The following is a 9,746-nucleotide window of genomic DNA, read 5'->3' on the forward strand; positions in this document are numbered from 1 at the left end:
ATTTTACGTCAAAACGACCGGATCGGAAAGAGCTTTCCAATGGTCTAAGCCTGGACCCAATCAGAGGAGAAAAAGTGGATGAAAAGTTTGTCAAAGCCAACTCCAGTTGGAGAGGCCTTTTTGGACTGAAAGAATTGGGTTTTGGGCCTGATTTTTCGGCCCACAACATGGCTCCAAGTCCATGTATGATTTTTGGATCTGAAGCATATAAAAACAAAAGTTTAGCTCTTTGTTAATGGTAGCTAATTAGACCTAAAATATAGATAATTCTAGATCTAGTTTTAATTGTTTTTAATTAAGTTTAGTTTCATTTTCATTCCTGGTTTTAGATTAAACCTCGAAAATATTGTTATTACTTGATTAGATAAATAAAATAGTAGATTCTTGTTCATTTTGATTTTTGTCATTTACAATTGTTTAGATCTAAATTCCTTTATTACTTGTTATTCATTTCCTATTTATTACCTGAGATTTCAATTATTGTTTTGTAAAATTGCATAAGATAGAAGTTTAATATGATGTCTAGTTTTAATTCAATGGGAAATGATAGTAGTATGACTCAAGGCTAAACCTCCATTAGAGGGGGTTGAAGAAGCCTTGATGAAGCTTGATCCCTGTTAACTTAGAAATCGTCGTGAGAGATTATTCCACTCTAGAAGGTCGTCGATTCGCCATGAGAATGGGTGGACGACCTCACATGCTAGTTATTGATTGGTAGAGATGCCATGTATAATTAGGGATTATAATTACTATTTCAATATGCGAAGCATTCAATTTGGATCACGACGAGTCTTTGTTAGTTGATTAAGTCGAGTTAAGGTGGATTCAATTCCCTTTAATTCTTTATCTAGATTTAAACCCTTAGCATTCTATCATTTCCTTATTTGTAACTTGTTAATTGAATTCACCTCGTAGTATAGAATTCCCCTCGTAAATCTTTCATTAGACTTTGGACTGATTAGTTAACATGAAACCATCGCATGCTAAAGAACTAGGAGTGGAACGAATCATTTACTCTCCTATATCTCAATAGGATTGAGAGTAAAAATATCTTTGATAAATCTAGTAACAAAGGAGTTTTAGTTTTACTTTCGTTTAGAGTTTCAACGCTTTATTCATTAGTAGAATTACTTAATTTACGATTATCACTCTTCTTCAGAAACCATTGCAAACCTATTCATGAACAAGTCCATCGAAGGTGTAACATTGGGACCAACACCCACTGACACATTGGGAGAAACAGACAATATTTTCCAAAAGGGGTCGATAGCAGTCAAAGGGATGGACCGCTTTTGCTCTTCAAACTCAATTAATTCATGAGCACATGGCAGTCCATCGCTCGTGCGCAAATAGCACCAACACCTGATCTCTCCATCTTTAACACGGTTTACGCGGGTATCTATTTCTTCAAATAGTAAATCCAAACACTTGCGTGAGACAAGGCCTCTGAGTTCACGAAACAAAGGAATCCAATGGTGGTGTTGAGTTACAATAAGTAGCTCTAATCTCGGACATTTGGATCTCTAGAATCGGGTGGATTAAGCTAAACATAATCAAAAAATCATGACAGTTTGCATTTCCTAATACACGCTTCACCTGAGCATGAGACCCTTCAACTCAATTAGTCGTTGTACTCCCAAAGTGAATGTGTTGGTCAGTCCAACAACATACGAATCGATCCCTGTGAGGAAACCAAGTCTCTCGCAAATAATTAACAAAATTGGAGTACTCAACCCTGTAAAAAATTTCCAAAACATCCCATCTACACTGGAAAATAACCTTTGTCTTCGATTTGACTACAGTGTTCCACAAGAACTGGGCCTTCTCTACAAGTTCTGTAGTTGGAAAAATATCATAATATTTTGAAAGGACGCACATATTGATATGCCATCTACATAAATGCTTGTGTGCATTAGGGAAAACTTTGTCAGCGGCACTCATCAGGGCCAAGTCCTTGTCAGACACGATCACGGATGGGCTTATGTCACCAAGCAAGCCACTAAAATGATGTAGGGCCCAATCATAGTTGACTGTTGTTTCAGACTGAAGCAGCACCTGACACCCGGTGAAAGACATCCACGTTGAACTCACCCCAACAAACTGTACGAAAGGCTACCGATACCTGTTAGTTTTGTAGATAGCGTCTAACTTGAAAACTGTTGGAAAAGTCCAAGCTAACTTAACACCTTCTAGATGGGCCCATAACAACCCCGTTATCTCCTCGGTATTCTCATCTTTTCTCAACTCCTCAAAATAATATTATTTTGCTAACAACTCACGCAATCTCTACAATTGTGTGAGACCGTTCATATCTAATTTCCTCACCTTCTGCCTCGCAGTGTAGACTTAGGATATACTAGATATGTTTTCATGATACCTATTCTTGATGGAATCCAAAATTTGTTTAGGCTTTATTCCACACTTACTCATCTTTGACAAGTACTCAAACTTTGGAAGGGTCAGACGAGTAGCAAATGCATGTCCTTCAAGGGTCTTTGCCAATACATGGTTGTGAATACCATTTCTAACCTTTATTTTCCAACTATCGACAGTGCCGCGTTGCAAAACACATTTTTATTTAAATAGACATCCCGATTTCTTGGTTCCCAACCTTCTCTTATTAGCCCTCCCTTTGCCTTCCTTCTTGTGTGACCGATACACACTCGAGCACTCGTAAGCCAAATTCAATCTTGCTACTCGGTTTCCCTTGGCACACTCTGACTTTTCAATGACCACAACAACATTAACTTGTTTTCCTCTAGCGGTTGCCTAACCAATTGCCTCGCTACGTGTATGAAAGACCTAAACACATAAAAAACAACAACTATTATTAATACACTAATAAAATTACATCTAGAAAATTAAAAAAAAAATGAAATCAATGCCTACTCAATCATACCTCTTCCGTAGTAAAAATTTATGTTGTATCACTTAAAATCGGTTGACAATCCACGTCATTCGAGTTTGCAAAGGATCGGTTCCCGGATAGCGGTAAAGAATCCTACATATAGAAGAATAAAACAAGAGTCTCAAACAATTTGCATTTAGGTAATGAGGGATTTCAAAGTCATAAAAAAAAATGAACTTCAAACTAAATTTAGTCCAAACAACTCAGCCATGTAGTTCCATATAGGGTTCAAATGACCCAGCCATGTCGTTCTATAGTGTCTCCAAACGTCCCAGCCATGTCGTTCAATAGTGTCCCCAAACGACCCAACCATGTCGTTCCATAGTGTCCCCAAACGACCCAGCCATGTCGTTTGGGCTCGGGTTTTGCATTCGTTCAAGTGTTTTGCATTCATTCATTCATTCAATCAATCATGTGTTTTGTATTCATTCTAATCAAGTGTTGCCTCATTATTTAGGTTTGAACTTTGTCGTCGACGATTTCTCAGCATCTCATTTGCTCGACTAGTCACATCTTCAAATTCTTCACCTTCACCTTCAACATTTTGTTCCACTTCTTCACTTTCAACATATCTTTTATTTTCTCCTTCTCTAATTTGTTGTTGCACGTCAAACATTACCTCAAATGCTTCTTCTTCATCTTCATGTTCCATTTAGAGAAACTTGAGTATTCTAATATGTAGAGAAACTTGAGTATTCTAGGGGAGTCAGGATTTTGATGAAAAAAGGAGGAGTAAATGAGAAACTTGAGTATTCTATATAGAGATATTTGAAATTTTGATATATTTCGAATAATTGAGTGAAATATGTTTGTAAACCCTAAACCCCAAACTAGTTTATTATTCACAATTTAATAAAAAAAATGGAAAATAACAAGTTTAGATATAAAACAAATTATTATTTAGATTTGGATAATTGAGTGAAATATGTTTGAAATTAATTTTTTTTATGTCGGTACAAAATTTGTAAACCCTGAACCCAAAACCCAAACCCCCAAACTAGTTTATGATTCAAAATTTGAAAAAGAAAATAAAAAATAACAAGTTTAGATATAAAACAAATTATTATTTCGAATAATTAAGTGAAATATGTTAGTATGAAATTTGTAAACCTCAAACCCCCCAAACTAGTTTATGATTCACAATTTTAAAAATAAAATAAAAAATAACAAGTTTAGATATAAAACAAATTATTATTTTGAATAATTAAGTGAAATATGTTGGTAGGAAATTTCTAAACCCTAAACTCTGAACCCTGAACTCCAAACCCCAAACTAGTTTATGATTCACAATTGAAAATAATAATAATAATAACAACAAGTTTAGATATAAAACAAATTATTATTTTAGATTTTAGCATGTTTGATTACATGTTTTAACTTGGTTATATAGAGACTATGTCATAACAGATAAAGAGTGCAGAGTGCATGTAATTGTGTTATTCCTAACCTAATTTTTTAAATTGGATTTCAGTTTTCCTAATTCAATTGGGATGTGTTGATAATTGATCATTACTAATTCAATTTTGCACATAATTGTTTAAAGAAATTATTGTACACTTATGATCAATTAATTATTTGTAGGGTGAACTAGTATTACCCCACTAAATGAGCCAATTAGGATTTCCCCCCCACTAGATGGGAAATTAGGGTCTCCCCCCTAAATACACACAAAAAAATTTCGGTCAACCCACTTTGACTTTGTTTTTGTGTGTATTTAGGGGGGAGACCCTAATTTCTCATCTAGTGGGGGGGAAATCCTAATTGGCTCATCTAGTGGAGGGGGGTAATACTATTTAACCCTTATTTGTATTATAAGAAAAGTGTTCGGTGTTTATGTATGAGAAAAGTGTAATTGGTATTTATGTCCAAACGACTTCACCATATCGCCCCATAGAAGCCCTAAACGACCCAGCCATACCGCTTGCATGTGATACCAAATGATTAGCCAAATCTAAAATGCACACAAACGATGTGGTCAAGCCGTTTGAGTATATACTCAAACGATATGGTGGTACCGTTTGAGTGTATACTCAAATGACGTGGCCATATCGTTTGAGTGTACACTCAAACGACTTGGCCATATCGTTTGAGTGTATACAAAAACGACGTGCCCATATCGTTTGAGTGTTACTCAAACACTCAAATGACGTGGCCATATTGTTTGAGTGTATACTCAAATAACTTGGCCATATCGTTTGAGTGTTACTCAAACACTCAAACGATATGGCCAAGTCGTTTGAGTGTATACAAAAATGACGCGTCCATATCGTTTTAGTGTATACTCAAACGACTTGACCATATCGTTTGAGTGTATACGAAAACGATGTGGCCATATCGTTTGAGTGTATACGCGAACAACATAGTGGGATCGTTTGAGTGCACACCCAAACGACCCGAAGGGTTCATTTTGGCGAGACCGGTTGAATTGGTTGCTGGGCCTGGGCTTTGATGGCAAACTTGTAATATGGCAAACTTGTAAAATTTCTTTTTTTTAGGGGTTGCCCAATCCAATTTGATGAGTGCCCGATGGAATCACCTAAAAAAAACAAGCGTAAAGGACAAATGTTCGCATTAAATCACTTGCAAAACCAGCCATAATTCAAAATCACAGAAAAGGATCGGGCTGTAAAAGGTTGATTTTATCTTTATGCAAAATAGAAAGGGTAGTTTCATTGGGCACTTATTGAATTAGATTGGGCAACCCCAAAAAAAAATTACAAGTTTGCCATCAAAGCTCACGCCCAATAACCAATTCAACTGGTCTTGCCATAACGAAACTATCGGGTCGTTTAAGTGTACACTCAAATGGTCTCACTATGTCGTTTGAGTATACACTCAAACGATACCACCATGTCATTTTGGTGTACATCCACGCGGTCTGACCTTGTCGTTTGAGAATTGGCTCCTGGAATCTCCATGGAACGGTCTGATCGTGCCGTTTGAGTGAACAGCTTGAACATATCATTTGAGTGTATACTCAAACGGCTTCGCCATACCGTTTGAGACATAGCTCTCTGTTTTTTCCATGGAATGGTCTGACCAGGTCGTTTGGTATCACATGTAAGCAGTATGACTGGGTCATTTGGGGCTTCTATGGGGCAACCTGCGGGAGTCGTTTGGACTAAAATAATTGAGAAGTTCTAAACCAAGGAAATTCTTGATTAACCAATGATTAGCCCGATTAACCAATAAAAATTGATTACATAAACACCAATTACACTTTTCTTATACATAAACACCGAACACTTTTCTTATAATACAAAATCATTAATCGATCATAATTGTACAATAATTTATTTAAACAATGATCTGCAAAATTGAATTAGTACAATTATCAACACATCCTAATTGAATTAGCAAAATTAAAATCCGATTTAAAAAATTGGGTTAGTAACAACACAATTAGTTGCACCAACAAAATTGCATGTACTCTGCACTATTTATCTGTTATGACATAGTATCTATATAACCAAGTTAAAACATGTAATCAAACATGCCAAAATCTAAAATAATGTAATCAAGCATGCCAAAATCTAAAATAATAATTTGTTTTATATCTAAACTTGTTATTTATTTATTTTTTTCAATTGTGAATCATAAACTAGTTTGGGGTTTAGGCTTAGGGTTTATAGTTCAGGGTTTACAAATTTCGTACCAATATATTTCACTCAATTATTCAAAATAATAATTTGTTTTATATCTAAATTTATTATTTATTATTTTTTATTTTTCAAATTGTGAGTCATAAACTAGTTTGGGGGTTCCGGGTTTATAAATTTCGTACCAACATATTTCACTTAATTATTCGAAATAATAATTTGTTTTATATCTAAACTTGTTATTTTCCATTTTCTTTTTCAAATTGTGAATCATAAACTAGTTTGGGGTTTAGGGTTCAGGGTTTACAAATTTTGTACCGATATAAAAAAAAAATTCAAACATATTTCACTCAATTATCCAAATCTAAAATAATAATTTGTTTTATATCTAAATTTGTTATTTTCAATTTTTTTTTCAATTGTGAATAATAAACTAGTATGGGGTTTAGGGTTTGGGGTTTATGGTTTACAAACATATTTCACTTAATTATTCGAAATATATCAAAATTTCAAATATCTATACATAGAATACTCAAGTTTCTCATTTACTCTTTACTCCTTTTTTCATACTCAATCAAATACTCAAGTTTCTCATTTACTCATTACTATTTTCATACTCAATCAAAACCCAATCAAAATCTTAAATGGAACACGAAGATAAAGAGAAGCATTTAAGGTAATGCTTGAGGTGCAACAACAAATTAGAGAAGGAGAAAATAAAAGAAATGTTGAAGGTGAAGAACAATCAATAGACAATAAAGAAGTGTCAAAAAATGTTGAAGGTGAAGTTGAAGAAGTTGAAGAAATAGAAAATGCGACTAGTCGAGCAAATGAGACTCCGAGAAATTGTCGACGACAAAGACAAGCAAACCTAAATAATGAGGTAACACTTGATTTAAATGAATACAAAACACTTGATTGATTGAATGAATGAATAAATCTACAAAACACTTGAATAAATGAATCAATAACATGGCTAGGTCGTTTGGACCCTCTATGGAACTATATGACTGGGTCGTTTAGGAACCCTATTGGCCGATATGGCTAGGTCGTTTGGACTAAATTTAGTGAGAAGTTCATTTTTTTTGGTGACTTTGAAATCCCTCATTACACAAATTATTTTAGACTCATGTTTTATTATATATGTAGGATCATTTTCTGCTATCCAAGAACTGATTCTCTGCAAACTCAAATTACGTGGATTGTCAACCGATTTTAAGTGATACAACATAAATATTTACTACAGAAGAGGTATGATTGAGTAGGCATTGATTTCATTTTTTTTTATTTTATAAATGTAATTTTATTAGTGTATTAATAATAGTTATTGTTTTTTATATGTTTAGGTCTTTCATACACGTAGCAAGACAATTGGTTAGGCAACTGCTAAAGAAAAACAAGTTAATGTGGTTGTCGTAATTGAAAAGTTGGAGTATGCTAAGGGAAACCGAGTAGCAAGATTGAATTTGGCTTGCGAGTGCTTAGGTGTGTATCAGTCACACAAGAAGGAAGGCAAAGGGAGGGCTAATAAGAGAAAGTCGGGAACCAAGAAATCGGGATGTCCATTTAATTTAAAAGGTGTTTTCCAACGCGGCACTGTCGATAGTTGGAAAATAAAAGTTAGAAATTATATTCACAACCATGTATTGTCAAAAACCCTTGAAGAGCATGCATTTGCTACTCGTCTAACCGTTCCAGAGTTCGAATACTTGTCAGAGATGAGTAAGTGTGGAATAAAACCTAAACAAATTTTGGATTCCATCAAGAATAGGTATCATGAAAACATATCTAGTATATCCCAAGTCTACACTGCAAGGCAGAAGGTGAGGAGATTGGATATGAATGGTCTCACACAATTGCAGAGATTGTGTGAGTTGTTAGCAAGAGAACATTATTTTGAGGAGTTGAGAGAGGATGAGAATACCGAGGAGATAACGGGGCTGTTATGGGCCCATCTAGAAGGTGTTAAGTTGGCTCGAACTTTTCTAATAGTTTTCATGTTAGACGCTACCTACAAAACTAATAACAGGTATCAGTGGCCTTTCGTACAGTTTGTTGGGGTGAGTTCAACGTGGAAGTTTTTCACCGTGTGTCAGGTGCTGCTTCAGTCTGAAACAACAGTCGACTATGAGTGGGCTCTGCATCAGTTTAGTGGCTTGCTTGGTGACATAAGCACATCTATGATCGTGTCTGACAAGGACTTGGCCCTGATGAGTGTCGCTGATAAAGTTTTCCCTAACACACACAAGTATCTATGTAAATGGCATATCGCTACATGCGTCCTTTCAAAATGTTACGATATTTTTCCAACCACAAAACTTGTAGAGAAGGCCCAGTTCTCGTGGAACACTGTTGTCAAATCGAAGACAGAGGTTATTTTCCAACGTAGATGGGATGCTTTAGAAAAATATTACAGGGTTGAGTACTCTAATTTTGTTAGTTATTTGCGAGAGACTTGGTTTCCTCACAAGGATCGATTCGTATGTCGTTGGACTGACCAACACATTCACTTTGGGAGTACAACGACCAATAGAGTTGAAGGGTCTCATGCTCAGCTGAACCGTGTACTAGGAAATGCAAACTGTCATGAATTTTTGAGTATGTTTAGCTTAATCCACTCGATTCTAGAGATGAAAATGTCCTAGATTAAAGCTACCTTCGATAGGAGTATGATTGTAACTCAACACCACCACTAGATTCCTTTGTTTTGTGAACTTAGAGGCCTTGTCTCACGCAAATGTTTGGACTTGCTATTTGAAGAAATAGATACCCGCGTAAAACATGTTAAAGATGGAGAGATCAGGTGTTGGTGCTATTTGCGCACTAGCTATGGACTGTCATGTGCTCATGAAATAATTGAGTTTGAAGAGCAAAAACGGTCCATCCCTTTGACTGCTATCGACCTTTTTGGAAAACATTGTCTGCTTCTCCCAATGTGTCAGTGGGTGTTGGTCCCGATGTTAGACCTTCGATCGACTTGTTCATGAAAAGGTTTGCAATGGTTTCTGAAGAAAAGCAGAGAGTTATGATTAGGAAGCTTATGGAGATTGTCGTACCATATAGTACATGGCTAGTACCGCCTTGCAACTAGTTTCATCGATGATGTCGTTATGTCGAAAAAAGATAAATCAAGATAAGTTACCAATCGAATGCAAAAAATCACAATAAGAGAAACTCAATTAAAAATCACAATACTCACAATCGGTGTACAGTTGAGAAGTGTCTCTTGGGATAAATGA

The sequence above is a fragment of the Coptis chinensis genome, chromosome 2, assembly GCF_015680905.1.
Source record: "Coptis chinensis isolate HL-2020 chromosome 2, ASM1568090v1, whole genome shotgun sequence".
Taxonomy (NCBI): Eukaryota; Viridiplantae; Streptophyta; class Magnoliopsida; order Ranunculales; family Ranunculaceae; genus Coptis; species Coptis chinensis.